The sequence below is a fragment of the Pipistrellus kuhlii genome, unplaced genomic scaffold (assembly GCF_014108245.1).
Source record: "Pipistrellus kuhlii isolate mPipKuh1 unplaced genomic scaffold, mPipKuh1.p scaffold_m20_p_1, whole genome shotgun sequence".
NCBI classification, from domain to species: Eukaryota; Metazoa; Chordata; class Mammalia; order Chiroptera; family Vespertilionidae; genus Pipistrellus; species Pipistrellus kuhlii.
Window position 1 is genome coordinate 148,126,617 of NW_023425404.1, and position 19,904 is coordinate 148,146,520.

A 19,904-nucleotide genomic window follows, 5' to 3' on the forward strand; every position below is an offset into this window, starting at 1 on the left:
GTCTTAAAATTCAACAATTTGGATACTTTTGGAACTTGGATACTTCTTAGTGTACATTATTCTGCATCGGTTTTTCTCTTGGACAGAATTTGCTCTTTCAACATTTAAATTTTGGTCTTCATTTCCAGATAGTACCATCTAAGTTTTTTTCTTGTTACTTATTTAACTCCATTTGTCCTATTTTCTTCCCCAATTTTTAATTCTTCCTCAAATGTCTTCTCAAAATCTATTTTCTTCTTTATGCCTATTTGTTATATTTTTAAAATATCAAATTTATTTACTATAATATTGATGTATTTTTATTATTTAAATTGTATATTCTGTCAAGATTTTTTCTTAATGTATCTTTCTAAGTTGGGTTTTAATCTATTTTATTTATTTTCTGAGATTTTCCATCTCAATATTTCCCTCCTCTAATGCCTTAAATTATTATTGTGAACTCTTAACTCTCTTTTTAAGCTTTTCTCCTACAGAGAACATTGTACAAATTATGTTTTTGCATAATAATGTTACACACACTTATTGGCTTAAAACAGCACATATTTTTTATTTTACAATTTTGATGGGTCAGGTAGGCTGAGTTGGTTCCTCTGCTTTGAGGTCTCAATGGCTACAATTATGTTGTCAGTCAGGGCTGTTATCTTATCTGTGGTTTGACTAGGGGAGGATCTGCTTTCCAACTCAGCCTACTGTTTGCAGAATTTAGCTCCCTGAAGACTGCTAATTGAGGAGCCCATTTTCTTGCTGACCACTGCACCATCACGTCCATGCTTTGTGGCCCTCTCCACATGACGTGGAGCTCACAACTTGGTAGCTTGCTTCTTCAAAGCCAGCAAGAGAGAGTCCCCTAACAAGATGAGTTACAACCTTATGTAATGCAAGCACATGTACATAATCATATACATCCTGTCCCATTTACTGAATTCAGCTGGTTAGAAGCAAATCACAGGTCCTGCCTACACTCCAGAGAAGATAATACAAGGACATAAACATCACGGTGACCACTGTAGGGTCTGTCCACCACATTCATATTGTATGTGATTTCTTGAGGACTATTAGTTTCCTTGATCTGCCATAAGTACAAACCACAAACTGTGTGGCTTGAAACAACAGAAATGCACTGACTCATAGTTCTGCAGGCTAGAAGCCTGGAAGCCAGGTGTCAGCCGGGCTGTGCTCCCTCTGAAAGATCTAGAGAAGAATCCTTTCTGGCCTTTTCTTAGCTTCTGGTGGCTCCCTGAAATTCTTGGCATTCTTTGGCTTGCAGATACATCACTGCAGTCTCTGCCTCCACTGTCACCTGGCTTTCTTTCCTGTGTGTCTCCTTGTGTCTTTTTCTTGCAAGGATATCAGTTATTGGATTTGGAGCCCACCCTAATCTAATATGGCCTTACCTTAAAAATTTCATCTGCAAAAATATTTTCTAATAAGGTCATATTCTGAGGTTGTGAATAGACATAAATTTGGGGACACTATTCAAAACACTACAGCGACCATGAGGAAATATATTCTTTTTTAAATTTAATATATATTTTATTTATTTTTGTACAGAGAGGAAGGGAGAGGGATAGAGAGATAGAAACATCTATGAGAGAGAACCATCAACTAGCTGCCTCCTGCACACCCCCTACCGGGGATGTGCCTGCAACCAATGTACATGCCCTTGACTGGAATTGAACCCGGCATCCTTCAGTCTGCAGGCTGATGCTCTATCCACTGAGCCAAACCGGTTTTGGCAGGAAATATATTCTTTAACTCTTGGTCTATTGGGTAATTACTCCACATTCTCTTTCTGCAGTTTACTTATCTCCTGTTTCTCTTCCTTTTGGTTGTTTTATTCCTAGATTCCATCCTGATTTTTTTTTTTTGAGTGGTAGAAATTGCAAATTCACTCACCTTTCTCCCTTGCCTGTCTCTTCCATAAAAGCTGTGTTAGCTATTTGTTTTTCCTGACTTCCTTTAAGCTAGTAGTTGCCATGACACACAGTACTTATTCATGAGTTATTGCCAAAAATCTGTATAGGGATGGAGAGTAATGGGAGCTCACTGGCTCCTCTCTTCATTCCTTTACTCTGTTTCAGTTCTAGAATCTCCTTGGCTGAAGGCTGTAAAGATGGCATGCCAGCCTGGTGTCTTAATTATTCCTGCACCCCTTCAAACCAGACATTACACTTTTTTCTGAGGCTCCTCCAGGCCAAGATCTTGCTATTCAAATCACAGTCTCTCAAGATTGTGCCTCTTCTGTTGAGAGGAATCTGTGGTCTGCTCAGGGTTAGAGAAGGCATGCTTGGTTCCAGCAATGAGCCTCTTCCCCCATTTCACTTCATGGTTTGGTAAACCTGCTTCCTATTTGGTAATTTAGGGTTGTATCATTTCCTTGTTTCATTGAAAATGAGTTTTTCTCCCCCCTCTACATTGTTTTTCAATGTTTTTTTTAATTATTATTATTACTTGTATGTTTCAAGGAGGGGGAATAAAATTAAAAACTCATTATATTGCCACCTTGAACTAATAGCCTCTACTAAACTGTGTAAGAATTTTAACATAATTATCTAACATCTACTTTTATAATAATCAGAGTTAAGAGGAAAATGATGTTTTTAATTCTTTCCATTGTATACAATTAAATTAGTAAACTTTCATCCTTTTACAACTTATTAGTCTTTGCTAATATCATATTATATTTAGATAATAGGTGTTACTATATTAATATTTTATTTTTTATTTTTAAGAATTACTTATGATGTTTGCATTCAGTTTATAAGCAGATTCTCAACCATTTTTCCCCAGTGTCACTCTTTTACCAAATTACAGTATTTACAAACAATTATTTCAAACCCTCTTTTCCCATTGGCTATTAATTTTGCTTCATATTTTACTTTTTGGAGAAATATTTATTACATTTATTTTTTATAAATTGTATAAAGGTTGTCTGATAGGATTTACATATCAGAGAACACCTTTCTGTTGCACTTACACATCATTAATTACATAGCTAGACATAAAATTCTTCAGTTAAAACTTCTCCAGTCCCAGATCAGTCAGTATAAGCCAGAATGTGTTGAGTTTAACAAATGACCCCAAAATTTCAATGGCTGTAATCTTAAAGCTTTCTAGTCATGCTATTATTTTTTGACATGTTGGCTTAATCTTCATTCCAGGACCAAGCTGATAGAGCATCTAGAATATTGCTGGTTACCCCAGCATAGGGCAAAAAGAGCATTGAAAACTGTGCCCTGGCTCCTCTGCATTTGCTGGGAAGTGACAGTTATTATGCTTGCAATTTATTGGCCAGGAAAAGTCACATGGTCCAACCTGGTGTCAATAAAGCAAAGGTGTTCTTATTGTACCTCAGGGAAGAACAGCAAATACTTGTAAACAATAATTGTAAATAATGCAATTTAGTACACTCCCCATATGTCATAGATGTTGCTTATGTTAGCATTTTCATTCATGAAGAAGTTAAATGGACTACAGTACTACAACTGAGATATAAGAAATAGTAGGGTAGGTTTATGAGGAGATAATAATTCTAGTTTTAGAGAGTTGAGGACAAAATACCTAGCAGATAATTGGGTATGATATTGAATGTATGAGGGAAGGTCTAAGTTGGAGATATGAAATTATGTAATCAGTGTATACAATTGAATTCATAAGAATTACTGAAATGAGCAGTGGAATGAGTGTCACCTTGGAGAGCAATGACTATAAGAATCATCCAGAAGAAACGGTTATGGTAAAGGAAACAGAAAGAATGGGCAGAAAATTTGAAAGGAACAGAAACTAGCAATGCCATACAAACAAAGGAAGTGGAGAGTGCCAGGGAGAGAAAGTATCAGCATTTCCAAAATAAGGATAGAAAATCTCCAGTATAAAATGGAAATTATTTGCTGTTGCATTAGGAGATAATTGGTGTCTTTAATAGGAGCTATTTCACCAGAGTGGAAAAGTTGCAGGCAATTGAATAACTATTAGGGATTTGAGTGAAGAAATTGAGTAAGAATGGAGTACAAAAGACCACTCCTTCAAAAATACTATCTCAATTTCAATCCTGAATGATTCAACTTCTGACAAGGCAAGAAAATAGTTGCTATTTGTTAATTTTTTTGGAAACCCAAGCTATGGAGGAAAAAAATTAAATAAAAAAAGGAACGATAGGCTGTGTTTTTAGTTGAGTTGTTTGTTATTGTGTCTCTTTACCCCCAATTCACTGGCTGAGTTGGTGGACCAACTGTGCCAGATCTAAAATAATACAGTAAAACTTCAACTTGATTTTGAAAGGCACACAATGATGGCAGAAATTTCAGGAGATGAGGAAGAACAAAAAAGGAAGCACAAACATTTATTTATTTATTTATTTATTTATTTATTTATTTATTTATTTATTGTTTCTCCTCACTGGAGGATAGTTTTCCATTTACTTTTAGAATGAGTGGAAGAGAAGGGGTAGAGACAGAGAGAGAGAGAGAGAGAGAAACATCAGTGTGAGAGAGACATAGCAATTGGTTGACTCCAGCATGTGCCTCAACCGGGGCTGGGGAACCGAGCCTGCAACCAATGTATGTGCCCTTCACTGGAATCGAACCCGGGATCCTTCAGGCTATGGGCTTATCATCTATCCATTGAACCAAACTGGCCAGGGCACAAATATTTCAGTGATAGAGAAGATCTAGAAAAAAAATTAGCTCCATGTTTAACTTTATTTGTAGTTTCTCTCCAAAATAATATTGTTTTGATTATAATGCACCCCCAAATTAGCAAGATTTTTTTATTGAGATAATTAGATATAGTACACAGAAAACATATATGTGTTCTAGTCTTACTGACTAGGAAAGAAAAATGAAAAGGAGAAAATAATAGAAATATGAAAAGGAGAAAAATGAAAAGGAGAAAATAGTAGAAAAATGAAAAGCAGAAAAATGTGTTTGGAATTACTAATAATCCAGTTAATTTATTCATCCTCATTATTAGTATGCTTCATTAAGTTATGATAGTTTTTAATTGCTTGATTCAAAACTTTTCTAGATGAACTGAAATGCAAAGAGTGTTGCCAAAATTGGAACTTTGAATACTTCATTCTTAATGAATTGTATTTCCACTATCTTCATTGAAATTATACAAAAAAAGTTATGCAATAACAGATACAATTATAAAATTACATGCGTGATGAGTGCTATAAAGAAAAGTTGAGTGGGTCTATTAAAATTTTTCATGTGGGATTTGTGTCTTAGGCAGTTCAAGTGAAGGCTTCTTTAAGATAAGTGAATAACCAAGGGACAAGGAATAGAGTGTGCAAAGGCTCTGTGGCAGAAGGAGCTGAAAGCAGGGCAGAGGCAGCAGCAGAGAAAGTGCCGGAAAATCAGGATGTGAGCTGGCATGAGAGAGGGATGGGGTGGACCAACAAAGCCAGGTCCCTGGAGCCACTGAAAATCTGTAAGTGGGAACAATGGGTGGGAAGAGGCCCAAGTGAATGTGGTTAGACCGGATGAGAGGTTAGTGCAGTTATGAAAGTGAGACTAGGGTACTGCCAGAGAAAATGGAAATACGAGTTAATGAGACCTTTTTAGGAAGTAAAATTAACAGGGCTTGTCAATAGACTTGATGCAGGGGATGAGAGAAATTGAAGTATTATGGATGCTGCCTTTTGAGGTTTCTAAGTAAAGCAATGGAACAAAAACACCATGCAGGGAGAAAGGTTTAAAATGCAGTTCTTACATAAGTCCAACTTATAGCAACTGAGAATAGGAGCAAATGCTTGTTACGCTTTAATTTATATGAACTGTTGGTAATGATTTGTGTGTCCCACTATGACAGTTATTAAGACATTATGCTTTTTGGTTCACATCTGTCTCCTTCACCACACTGTGAACTATATGAGGGCAGATATTAGGCCTTATTTACCTCTCCTGCAGGCAATCAAGTTTCTGGCATAGCAGCTACTCAAATATTTGTAAAAAGAAATTATTAGGTCAAGAATCAAACTTTAAAATTCTCCATTTTCCAAGTTGTTTCAGTATGGTTTTATACTCACAAACAAAAACCTTTATATAAAATATACCAAATCCAAAATTTCAAGCTAGTGACTTTACTTATTTTAGCCATAAAACTAAATGTGGTTTTAGCCAAATATGGCTACATTACTGATAAATGAGTTTAACTGTTGGCCAGCTTTCAATAATGATAAACAACAACAAATACATGCTAGTATAGAATATCATTCCAAATTTCTGTATAAGATACTGATTAATTAATCACCCAGCGTTGTATTTTTAGCATGATTAAAAGATAAATGGGATAAATTAATAGCAGTTTCTTGAACTTTACAGGTGCATCAAAAACCAATCACTTTTTTTTATTCCAGTCAGCAGATGGCACTGTGTTACTTTATTTAGCTAAAAGAAGTATCTCCTGAGCCCTTAGATTCTTAGAATTCAGCCTCACTCTATTAAATAGCACAGTGTTTTTGAGAGTTAACTTTTTAAAACTACAAATACATATTATATAATAGGGACTGGTATAGATTTAAAAATTCATACATTTTTTTTCGTCAACTTGAACTTTAAAATTTCTTTGCTATTGTTTCTCATTTGATTTATTGAAAACAATTCTCTTTTTTGTAAACAACAGGAAAGCTCAGCTTAGTTTACTTTGTTTTGTGCTTTATTTCTGTGCAAGGCCAATGCTGAACAGTGCTGGGAATAATATTTAAATTCTATTTAAACTAATGTGGGATAGTTAAAAGTTTTATTGGGCTTCAGTTCCCCACCTATAAGAGTAACCCTTTAGCTCTGAAGATTTTGAACTTGAAAGTGAGTCAGAAGATCTGGGTTTTATTCAGAGTTCCATGAAATATACAGTAAGTGACCACAGCCATTTAAATGTGTCTTTTGCCCCATTTTTTTTATGAGTTAAATGAATCTAGTCTGTACACTACTATATTTAACTTGTAAAAAACATTGTCAAGATACTCATTTTAAAGTTCTGGACTATTTACAAAGAAACATGAAGGAATTGAAAATCAAGAAGTCCTTCAGAATTTAAGTAGAAATACAATTTATTAATGATGAAGTATTCAAAAAATCCTGTTTCTATAATAGTCATTAGGATGATGATGAGCAAAAGCAGAAATTGTTGTTTTTCAGTTTCCTTATGTCTTCATGTTACTCTTTAAAATTTAAAGAAGCTTTATCTTGTATTATTTACTTAAGTAAAACACAAAAACAACAACCAAGCTACAATCTCCCCTGGCCTCCCAAAGAAACCCAAACTGAAGGCTCAGTACCTCCTTTGAACGTGTTTATAAGAAGAACAAAAAATAGTCTCTAATTGGAACTTTCTAAAAGCTTTTCTTCCCAATTAGAGTGCAGTAATGACTTTAAATGGCACTGTCTCGAGGACAGCTCATCAGTTAATTATATGGGGTTCTCTAAATTGAGGAGTGAAAAATGATACTAAATTTCAATCAGTGCAGATAAATATGGCTTGTCATTATTCACTTAATATTTTAGACAGTCCACCTAAAGAGGGAGGACATGGAGCAGAAATATGAATCTTTTCTGAAAGAACAGAGATTATGAGAATAACACTGAGCATTTACCCAAGACTATGTTCTTGAGTGGAATATGGTTTCTGTAGTCATTCAAATCCTAAGATCCCCAGAGACTTTCATTTGCTTGCCCAGTTTATTTTCCATCTGGCTCTTTCAAACAAGGAAAAGCAATGTGGCATTTCTATTGTTGTACCTAATAGCTTGGAAAAATGGATATGGATTTTAAATTTAGTAGTTATGTAATTTAAAATGTTGACTGAAGCTTCAATTTCTTTTCATTTTTATATTCTAGCATAATTTAGCACTCTGCATTCTGGTAATAAACATCTTAAAATTCTATAATTTACTTATACTTATTTCTGGGATAATTCTACCTGCCCAAGTTAAAATTATTTCCTATTTAGTCTTAAAGAAAATAATTGTCTAAATAGCAAATTGTCAATACATATTATTTATCTTAACGATTGCCCGATAGTGCTCTTTTCTATTATTTAAAAATTTTTCTTTCTTTTGATATTTTCATGATCCTCTTATCTTCATCTTCCTTCAAAGTTATGCTTTGCTTATTCATGTTCATAGAATTTTCAATCATGTTCAAAACAAATATGGATTTTATTCTCACAAATATCCTCGTTGTTCTCCACAATCACCTTTTCCATGGTGTGTAAGCTGGGGACCAGGCTCTGCTGAGCAATAGCCCTTCATGTTTGCTCCTCTGTTCCCGGGGGAGTTTCTTGCACATGCTTCGATCCCTTTCCATCTGGCCTCTGCACAAAGGCTCTATCCCTTGCTCACACAATCCTTTGTTTTATGGAGGACCTTGAGTTTATCTGAGAGTGAATACATGTGAAACAATAATCATGTTGTGGGAGAACCTGGTCTGACTTTTTTTTTTTTTTTTTTTTAATATCTGAACCCTAATGACAGAGAAACTACACTTAGCTGGCAACAAAGACTGAAAAAGGTAAGAGCTGTTAATGATGACAGATCTGAAACAGAGCTGCCCAAAGTAAATGTGAAGGGTCTGATTCTCTGGATGCTATCAATAATTACCTGCTATGTTTATATGACTGCAGTAAAAAAAAAAAAAAAAGCTTGCTACATTTTTGTGTATATCACTGAAAAATCTTTGTGAGATTTTCAGTTTGTAAGACATTAAGAAATGGCTGCATTTGTGTATTGATCTACTCATGAACTTTATTGCAATATATTTCAGCAGAAAAATATTTATAAAGCGTTAATGGATTTTAAAATAGAGTCCTGTTTTTTTTTCATTGTAAATAAAATCACAATATGATTACTGAAATCTCATATTGAACTAAAAACCCGCCTTTTAAAATGCACAATGGCCTGTGTTTAATAGAAGTTAACTGATTTTTCTCACTCACTTCGTATTCATTTTATCTTTTTTATTTTTTCTGCAAATACACAAATTTATAAGACAGGACTTAGACTTCTGCGTTGATTTTGACTGTTGAAGCACATGTAAACAAAGAATAAACACTAAAAGGCCAAAACGAAAACACACACATGCTGCACCATATAGGTGCTTTGTTTTTTATAATTTACTCCAAATGTATTATATAAAACTGTCTCCAGGACTTTATTGGGGTTTAAAAGTTTTAGAGGCTGATGCAGGTTGTTGATTTCATATTGAATTACCGGTATTGAAAGATGGCATCTGAGATATGGAAGGCATTTAGCGTGGATCAAAGAAAAAGATCAGAACCCCACCTCCCTGCCGCCCAAAGTATATGAATTTTTTAAATGAAAACACTTTGACGTATTCTTTTCACAAAGAACGTTGAAACACATTTTAGATTTAAACTTAAAAAAAATTGACTCATGTTGAAGTAGAATCTACATTTTAAAATATTTCTCCCTATATGTGGCTTGTTGAAGAAAATGACCTCAGGAAACATCTAGCCATCTTATTCTGGAAGAACAAGGTGTTTTCTGATCACCACTGTCCCAAAGAAGAGTAAACTGTGCCCCCAACTTCCCACCACACACACACACACTCACACTCACAAACTCACACACACATCCCCCATCACACACACACACACAATCTCTCTCTCTCTCTCTCTCTCTCTCTCTCTCTCTCTCTCTCTCTCTCTCTCTCACACACACACACACACACACACACACACACACACACCACACACACGCTCTTCCCAGAGGGCTCACATATTCTACCCCCCCCCCCCCCCCCCCCGTGTGTGCCATCAGTGCTGACCCTGCAGTCACCGGGGAGTGAATCCTTACAAATAGGTCCCATTTGCCAAAGGCAAAGCGGCTGCAAAGAAAAAAGACAGCAAGGCCAGCTTGCTCCATGTCCGTCAGAGGAAATTCACAAGCTCCTGCGGATTGCAGTGTAAGGGAAAACAAAGTTAGTCTTCCGAGCGCCCTGACCACTTCCCCGCGCCCAGCCCGGGTACTGCTGACTCCGTTTGCCTCCGCGGCCGGAGCTGCAGCCGCCCCCACGGTGCCCGGGATGGAGCGGGAGCCCGCCCCGCAGGGGCGCACGGATGGATGACCACTGCGCGGTCCCAGGGCCACCAAAGCGTGCCAAGTGGGTCTGCACCCTGTGTCTGTCAGGTCTGCAAACGTATCAATAAAATAATGCCCTTTCCAGGGAGAAAAGAAACAACCCCAGATCTTGGGGCGGTCGGCTCAAGGTCACCGAGGGAAGGCAATGTCTGAGGCCGGGCTCTTCCCACTCCTCGGTCCAAGGACGGACCGAGCCGAACCCGGCACCTCCCGGAGGCACCCTCCTCCCGGAGGCACCCTTCCCCCGGAGGCACCCTCCTCCCGGAGCTGCAGGGCTGCGTGTCCCGGGCCCCGGCGGGGGCAGCGCTTTTGTACTCGGCGGAGCGCTGGGCGCAGCCGCCCGCCGGCCCCGGCCCCCGGCCCCCGGCCCCCGGCCCCGAACCCGGGTCCCCCGCACGGCGCGCAGGGCCCGGAGTCCTCCCCCGCAGGAGCGGGCGGGCGCGGGGCGGGGAGGGAGCCGGGCGCGCCCGTAGGGCCGGGAAGGGGGAGCGGGAGCGGGACGAGCGACCCGGGCCGCCCTCCAGCCCGCAGCCCCCGGGCCCGCCGCCTGCCAAAGGGGGGCCGCCGGCCGGAGGGGGTGCGGGTGCGGGAGCGGGGCGGCGGCGCCGGGAAAGGGGAAGGAAAGGCGGGAGGGAGGAAGAGCAGCTGCAATTTCCGCGGCGCGGCGGAGCGGCGGGAGCGGGCGGGGCGGGAGGAGGACCCAGCGGCAGTCAGTCAGGCCGCGCCGGCCGCCGCGGGAGGAGGAGGTGGAGGAGGACGGGAGGCGCGGATTAAAGATGGCCTCCGACAGCTGCGGGGAGCAGCGGCCGCCCCTCGCCTCCCGGGAGGGCTCCTGCGGGGCGGCCCGGCCTTGATGGAGACGAGGAGCCGGAGCAGCGCCGAGGCCGAGGCGGCGGCGGGCACCCAGCGCGGAGGAGGACGCGGACGGACGCGGACCCGGGCAGCAGGAGGCGAAGGCGGCGGCGGCGTCGCTGCCCCGGCCGCCTAGCGCCGCTGCCCGCCCCGGCGGACCGGCTCCCGCACCCGCACCCGCACCCGCGGCCGCAGCCCGCAGCCCGCCCGGCCCCGCCGCGGAGCGCCCGCAGCCCCGCCCGGCGCCCCGGCCCCGGGCCCCGCCGGGCCCGCGCCCTCCGGTGAGTCCCCTGCCCGCCGCCCCTCCGCGCCCCGCGCCCGCCGCTTTGTTCGCGCGGGGCCCAGGCTGCCCCCGGCCCTGCGCCCGCCGCCCGCCGCCCGGGGACAGGCCGCGGCCCAGCGCCGCCCGCCTGCCTCCCCCGGGACCGCGCTGCCCGGGGGCCGGGGGCCGGGGGCCCCGCCTGTGTCCGCCGCCGCCTGGAGGGGGCGCCGTCGCGGTCGGGTCGGGGTCGGGGTCCGGGTCGCCGGCGGTGGGGGGCGATCCTGGGGGGTTTGGGAGGCGGGGGGAAGGCAGAAGGGGGGCTGGACGTCGCCGCCGGTGAGCGGCGGGGGCGTCACCCCGCGGTACGGGAGGGGGTCCGGCCCGGGCCCCCCGCCAGCCCCGCGGGGCCCCCTGCGTCCGCGCGCGGCCCCGGAGGCCTTATCCCCGGGCGCTGGCTCCCGGCTGCGGGCGGCGCCGGGCTGATTCTATCTCTCCTCCCCCCCCCCCCCCCCAACACACCTCTGTCCCCCCTTCTCCCCCCTACACACCCCTGTCCCCCCCTCTCCCCCACGTACACCCCTGCGCCGGGAACCCTGGGTCTGTGGAGGGACCCCGAGGTGCCCTGTGCCGGGGGCTCGCCCTCTCTCTTCTCCTTTTGTACAAGGAGGAGGATGAGGCGGCACCACAGATGGTCCCGGTCGCCGGTCGCCGTGGGGTTGGAAACGCAGATGTGACCTTTCCGACCCAAAGCCACTCAGCCCACCTGGCTGGTGTTTGCTGCTCAGGTGCAGCGAGCTAGCGTCTCACTGATTTTTACCCTTGGGTTCTGAGATGTGCAGCATTAGGTCTGCCTTTCATGGAAATCATTTGATAAAACCTGATGGGAAGGATGTTTACTCTGTGTGTGAGCCCTTGCCTCGACTTCCAGGGCTTTAAAAATGGTTGTTTCCTGAGGGAAAATGGTGCTGTAGTGCCTAGGAGAAACTGTGGTTTTTTGTTGTTGTTGTTCAGTAATGAGCATGGGTTGGTTAGTGCCAACTGGATATTATCTTCTGAAAAAAACCAAACAATTAAAAAAAGGAAAACAAAAACCTTTTGCTTTGAGATAGTAGCATACTTCCAGGTTGGAATTATTTGATAGGAGGTTGGAGAACAATTAGTTTTCACCATCAGGCTTTATCACAAAATAAACATGAAACTGAACCAAAAATAGATTGGTTAGTAAAGTAACTAGACGTACTAGACGTGCATAGGTCTAGGAAAAAATAAATCTAGCTGAAAAATAAAAATAAAACTTTCATCATGGGACTCCCAGCAGAGGAATTAGCTTGGTATGGTTTTTGTATTTAAAAACACATACTGCATTAGGCTGACGTGAGAACTCTTCGTGCGTCTCGGAGCATCAGGATTGCACGTTACACTTTGAGCCATTCATTCTCAAGCAGGTGGAAATATAGTTCTAGTTTTTCCGACTTGGAGTTGATTCATGTAAAAAAAATTGTTTCTAAATTTGAGCTTTCTGAAGGAGATATGAATTAGAAAACATGTCCTGGCTGGTCTTGTATGGCTATTTTTTCAAAAAGTAAATGACACTACATTGCAATATTCGCTGGATTCTCTATTTTGAAGATTCTTAAATTACACTGCTCAACTTTGCAATTTTAAGAGTGTACATCAGGCATTCTTAATTTCATGCAAGTGTTTTAAGACGGTTCTTGAATCCTCAAATACTAGCATAAAGCATGTACAGGCATTTCTCAGAGGCTTTGCAGGTTCGGTTCCAGACCACGGCATCAAAGCTAGTCACAATTTTTTTTGCTGATGGAGTCTTGTCTTTGATTTGTAAAAAAAAACAAACCAAACCAAACCAAACCAAAACAAAAAACATCTGTGAAGTGCAGTAAAGTGTAAAAAAAAATGAGGTATGCCTGTATATGCATTTTTTGGGGTAAAAAAAAATCCTTGGAGTCATCACATTCTCAAAAAGATCCATCTCTATAAAAGGCTATGAACTACTGGATATAGAATTAAAGAACCAATCTCTCATATTTGGAATGTTAAAATTCTTAAGAGGGGATTAGATTTGAGAATTTGTATCTTTTCAGTCAATCTATACCAGTACCTATATATAAAAGGCTAATCTGCCTATACTACTGGTAGCATATATAAAAGGCTAAGTGACCATCCGACCAGATGGTAGGTATGGCACACACCGACCAGTAGGGGGCAGGCGCTCAGTGCAGGAGCTGCCGAGCTGTGGTGACTTGGCAGCTGCAGTTCTCCAGTGACACTCCCAGGACCAGAGAGGAGGGAGACCGATTCTGGGGTGCGACACCTGAGAACCACCCTCTCGAAATCTAGGACCCCTTCAGGGGTGTGGGAGAGCCAGTTTTGGCCTGATCCCCTCAGGCCAGGCTGAGGGACCCTCACCCGCTGGAGGAATTCCCCCCAACCCCCCCTTCCTTACTCTGCAGACATTTTTCCAGCCACAGCACTGCCCTAGGTGCAGCCGACTGGGGAGGGATGGCGGGAAGTTGGCTTCAGATATGTCTGGCCCGACTTGGCCAGTCCTGCTCTGCTAGCCACCTTCTAATCTATTTCAGTGTGCACAAATCCATGCACCAGGGCACTAGTCTATAATAATAAAAGCATAATATGCTAATTAGACCAGACAGCTGATGGACCTTCTGGAGGAAGCTGGGGCTGCGAGGGCCGAGCCTCTTGCATGAATTTCATGCATCGTGCCTCTAGTAGCTAAGAAATGTTTATTATTGACAGTTTGGCACATGGAAATTGTTTTTCATGCATTCTTATTGAAACCTTAGGAAAATGTTAATTCTACTTTTAAACGAGGAACTAGATCTGTAGAGACGCTAGTTCAAAGTCACACAGACACTGGTGGGCCAACATTTACGTTTAAACCCAGACTGTATGAAGTCAAAGCCAGCACTTCCTAACAGCAAGGAAGGCTACACTAAGTTTTGATTTGATAGCATTTGCTTGATGTTAAAATGAGTACTAGATGTTTTGTTAACATTAAAAAGTGGATCTGAGATGATCAAGCACACAGTATCATGGAATTTTGGAAGTACTGACTCTGAGTAAAAAGAGGCCTTAGGGATTAAACCTCTGTTGGTCATGCTAGTCTGAAATCATACCCACACTAGGGCCATTTCGAAGCATCCTTGGCAGGATCAGTCAGGCTCCAGTTTTCATACTTTCTGTGTTTACAAGCTCAGTTCTTTTTTTTTTTTTGACATTTAATTTTTTTTCCTTCTGTTTATGTGAGTTAAAATCTGCCTTCCTGATATTTCTACTGACAAGTCCCAGTCTGTCCTGTGTATGTATGGAATATTTATTTTCCAGAAAAGAATTGAGGTATATGACTCTTCTAATTATGTTGTAGTTTCAGTTTTACTGCAATGTAATTCACCTGTAATAAAAGTTTTGACAAATATTTACAATTGACCAATCATCACCATCACTATAATAAAGATAAAACTTTTCATCCAGGCCGGTGCTGTTTTCCAGTGCTTAGAGCTTCCACTTGTGCACTGAAAGGTCTCGGGTTTGATTCCTGGTCAAGGACACATACCTGGGTTGCAGGTTTTCTCCCTGCCCCTGGTCCTGGAGCTTGTGATAGGCAACCAGTTCATGTGTCTCTTTCACATCAATGTCCTCCTCCCCCTCTACTCTCCCCCTCCTCCTCCCTCTCTCCTTCCTCTCCCTCTCCTCCCTCTCTTTCTCCCCTGTCAGTCCCCTTCCCTTCCCTTCCTACCTCCTTTCCACTCTCTGAAAAGCAAGCAATGGAAAAAATATCCATGGGTGAGGAATATCAACAACAACAAAAAAACAAAACTTGCCAAAACCGGTTTGGCTCAGTGGTAGAGCGTCTGTCTGCGGACTGGGGGGGATCCCAGGTTCGATTCCAGTCAGGGGCATGTACATTGGTTGCAGGCACATCCCCGGTAGGGGGTGTGCAGGAGGCAGCTGGTTGATGTTTCTCTCTCATGAACATTTCTAGCTCTCTATCTCTCTCGCTTCCAATCTGTAAAAGAATCAATAAAAAATTTTTAAAAAAGACAAAACTTTTTCATCACACCAAAAAGTTCTTCGTGGTGCTGCTCTGGCAACTATTAACTAATGATGCCCGCCTAGAGTTTTGTCTTTTCCAGAATATCATATAAAGGAGATCATACAGTATGTTGTTTTTTGTGTCTTCTTTCACGAAGCATAATGCTTTTGATATTTGTTAAGTTGTTGCATGTATCAGTAGCTTGTTTAGGCCAAACCTTAGCTGATAAATAGTGTACCAACTTGCCCTCTAAAGTTAAAAAAAAAAAATCCCTGATTTTTAGCATTTGCTAATTATTGCACTGTAAATATTCTAATCATGGCCTAAAGTAAGCTATCTGAGTCAGCTGGCAAAATTTCTATAAATTTAACAGTGGGCTCTCACCAGCTGGTACCAGCCAACTATAACACCACTGAGTTTGTTCCTTTGTATTGTTGAGTAGCATTCTGTTATATCGGGTATCACAGTTTGTTCACCTATTCATGAATTGGACATTTGAATTCCTACTTTTGGTCAATTATGAATAAATTTGCTGTAAACAATTATGTACAGGTATATGTGAGTGACAGATGTTTTCAATTTTCTTGAGTTGTACTTAGGAGGAGGAGTGCTTATTTATTAATATCAGTAATTTTATATTGTACTGCCAAACTTTTCCAAAATGACTATACCATTTTGCATTCCTACTAGTAGTAATATAAGAGAATTTCAGTTGTTCTGCATCCTTGTTAGCACTTAGTATTATCAGTTATTAAAATTATAGCCCACAATTTTTAATCTTTTTCATCTCATAGTGCACATAAGCTAATAAATAAAACTCTGACACACCTATATATATATATATATATATATATATATATATATATATATTGCTGATCTTATAAAAAATAGATATAATTTTGGTTCATTCTTACAGCTATAGTTGTGATGGCTGTTGTAATTTTTTTATTTGACAATAAGAGGCCAGTGCCCCTGACTATACAGTAAGGTATTGAGTGCTTTAAAAATTTTTGTGGCACACAAGTTGAAAATCATTGTTATAGCCATATGTTACATGTATAGTGGTCTCCTTTAATGTTTTTGACTTCTTAATTTTTATTTTTAGTAGTATTTGAATCAACATAGGAAATTTATGACAGACATTGCTAAAAATTATTTTTTGACTTGGTCATCAGTCATGATCTCACTGTGAAGGGAATGGCACTTAAAGGATGCTTCTTATAGAATTGCCTTTCATATTATTATAACTACCTTTTTAAAAAAAATATTAGGGAATTCTAATACTTAGTGTTAACATTTTTTAAAATGTGGCTTTTTAAGAAAAGATATGTAAAGCTTGTTTCTTTAAGAAACATTTAGAATTAAAAATATTCTCAAATGCCCATGAACCAGAAGGTCATAGTTTGCTGCCAGGTCAAGGCACATGCCCAGTGGGGAGCATGCAGGAGGCAGCCCATTCATGATTCTCTCTCATCATCGGTGTTCCTATCTCTTCCTCTCTCTGAAATCAATAAAAAGCATTTAAAAAAATTCTTAAATTATGAAGTATTTCTTACTACTACTACTTAGCTCTAGATTAACGTATCCAACCACTGATTTAGACATAGCCACTGAGATATGTCAACCTCAGCATGACCAAACCTTAGCTCATAATCTTTCCCCCCAAATGTCTTCTTTCCTATCTTCTCAATTTGAGTAAGTGCCCATTTCATTTACCCTGTGATGAGATGGAAGGCTGGCAGTCATCTTCCACTCCTTCATCTTCCTCATTTTCCACATGTAGGTAAGCATCAGATCAGGTCCAGCTACTTTTATCTTCTAAATGTTTCTCCTATTCACCCCCTCCTCCTCCTCCTCAGAGGCCTGGCACTAAGTCCCGTGTTTCCCTAGTGAGTTATTACAGTGGTCTTACCAGTGCTCTCAACTCCATCCTCACCCCTTCTCACCAGTTCCCCTCATACCCTTTCCAGAATGATTTCTCCTTTTTTAATTTTGAAAAGTGAAAAATTCTGGTCTTTCCAATATACATATTTTCCTTGCTGCTTAAAATATTTTAGTAGATCCTACCTAAGTCGTTATCAGAGAGTCATTAAAGCACTGGGTCTTGGTCTATACAAAGCACTGTGTGGCCTGGCTTCAGCTTCTCCAGGCTCATCTCTGACAGCCATTGTCTTGATTTATTCTTTAAAAAAAAAGTTTGTGTGTCTGCTATCTATCTGCTCTGCACAGTGCTAGGTGATGGAGTTATATCAAGGAGCTTAAATGCTGGGTGGGGCGCCCTACACAACAGCTGTACCTATTGTCAGGTGGTAATAAGTGCCTCGGAAAAACAAGGCTCGGCAAGGGGATTAAGGGTGGGTAGAGTCCTGAATTGTGCTTGGGGTTGCCATTTAGAGGGCTCTATGAGAAGCCCTCTTTGTTAAAGTGAGCAGAGGCTTGAAGCATTTGCGGTAGTAAGTTTGGGATATGAGAGAAGGGCAGGTGCTGAGGCCCTGAAGCAAGGGGGGGAACAGCTAGGGGTTGGCTGGAGGGAGGTGAGAGCTGAGCTCGGGGGTGGAGGTGCTGGCAGACCCTGGAGTCCAATATAAGGACTTGAATGAAGTATGCTACCCTGCCCTGCCCTTAGCCATTCCTGCTATGCAGAATAGTGCTTGGTTTGTCCCTCCCCTTGTTCCCTCAGCACCCTTTGTCATACCCCTACTTACTAACTCCTGTTTTTTGTCTCCTCTCCCTAGACTGAGCTCCAGTATTTTGTTTTTAACTTCTGACTTCCTATTTCATTCAATAAATGTTTGCTGAATTATGGAATTGCTGAAAATGGGATTAATCATTGAAAACTGTTGAGGAGATAACAGAGTTGTGTAAAGACTGCTAGCTCCAATGGATGCGCATTCTGTCTGTTTTGCTGACTAGTGCACATTTAAGGCCGGGGCACTGAGCCATGCATAATAGGTGTTCAGTAAATAGCTAGTGTGTGATTGAGTGCACATCTGTGTGTCAGCTGCTGCTCTTCTGCTTCTCTTAAACACATGGGCAAGCTTCTCCCAAATCCCTTAACATGTTTCCCTATGGCCTTATCTTTGCTCTAATTACATGCTCAAGAAATGCTAAATACTTAGGAAATTCATCCATTCATTCATTATAAACAAATGTAATAATATAATAATGTAGATGACTTCTGTTCAAGCTAAATAGATAGGGTTTATTGCACATATTGGCTCATTCACATTTCTGTTTCCCTTTCGTTGGTAGGAATTTTTTGAGGATAGTTTATTATTGGCTCCCATAATCATTAATAAATAAGACACTGATAGGTCTAGAATATCACTTCTATAAACAACTCAATGGGAGCCCTGCAGAGTGTGAAAAGTCTAGTACCAGAAATAAAGTCGACAGTATTTCTTAGTAGGTTTTATTTGGTTGAACAAGTGATTAAGGATGGCTTATTTTTCTGAGTGTACTGGTGCAGGGTTTTGGGTGTGTGTGTGTGTTTTTTGTTTTTTTGTTTTTTTTGTATGCTCACCACCATGTCTGTGTAATGTCATACTCTGGCACACACTCTTAAATCTGCGAACACTAGATATCATCTTAAGCCCAAGAAACCTGTTACTTTGAGTCCTTCAGTCCTTACATCTAAGGCTTCCGTGTCTTGTCTGACCCCTCACTACCTGCATGGCTTTGAGCCTGTAGCGGATACCCTAAATATTGTATCTGCATAAGCTGTAAGACTTGAGCCAAAATATTTAAAATAATATCTGTAGGTATTATGAGTCATTTCCCTCCATTGTTGGTTAGCCAGAAATTATTATGTGCTTGGGTATAATACACAACAAATATTGGGTTATTGATCTTCCATAATGTTGTAATCCATTGTGACAAGCTTCGTGATGATGTGCCCTGTAGTAGTGTTTTTAGTATATGAAATACTTGTGTATCCTGGCCCACTTAATATGAATACTATTTGTGTTTTGACCAATTACACTGTTGTTTTTTTTGCTTTGTTTTGGATGTTGTTGTTACTGCTGTTTTAATGGTTATGTATAAGTAGGGCCTTGATTTCGTTTCCCTGTTGGAATGGTCTTACTATTAAATTTTCACATCAGTTTCTTCAGTCAAGGACAATTATTAATGACTTAGGTTTAAGTTTTTCTCCTATAAATTAAAAAAATTTTTTTTGTCTTTCTATATGTGTATAGTATATTAGTCTATGACATGGCATAATGTTAGTGCACCTAGTTATTTTAAGTTTAATATATCATTGCTTTGTGTTATTCCACAAAAGAGCACAGTGGGGATCAGGTGCTCCATTACTTGAATAAGTTTGAGATTTACTAGTAAGAGTGTACCATGACCACTCTTCTATCGTATACTAACCCAGTAGCAGATACTGTTAAATTTTGAGGAAACTTGAGTCCCTACATAGAGAGCTACTGTCATCATGCATTTTAGTGAGGTTGCTTAGATCAGTAACTTTAAATCAGCTAGATCTATGTGAAGCCACAGGGACTTAAAATACTACTGTAATAGTATTTTTGGGTTTAGAAGACCATTGAATGGGAAAAAAATACAACGAAGTACAATTTTTTTTTAATGTATGGCCTAATTTCTTAAAG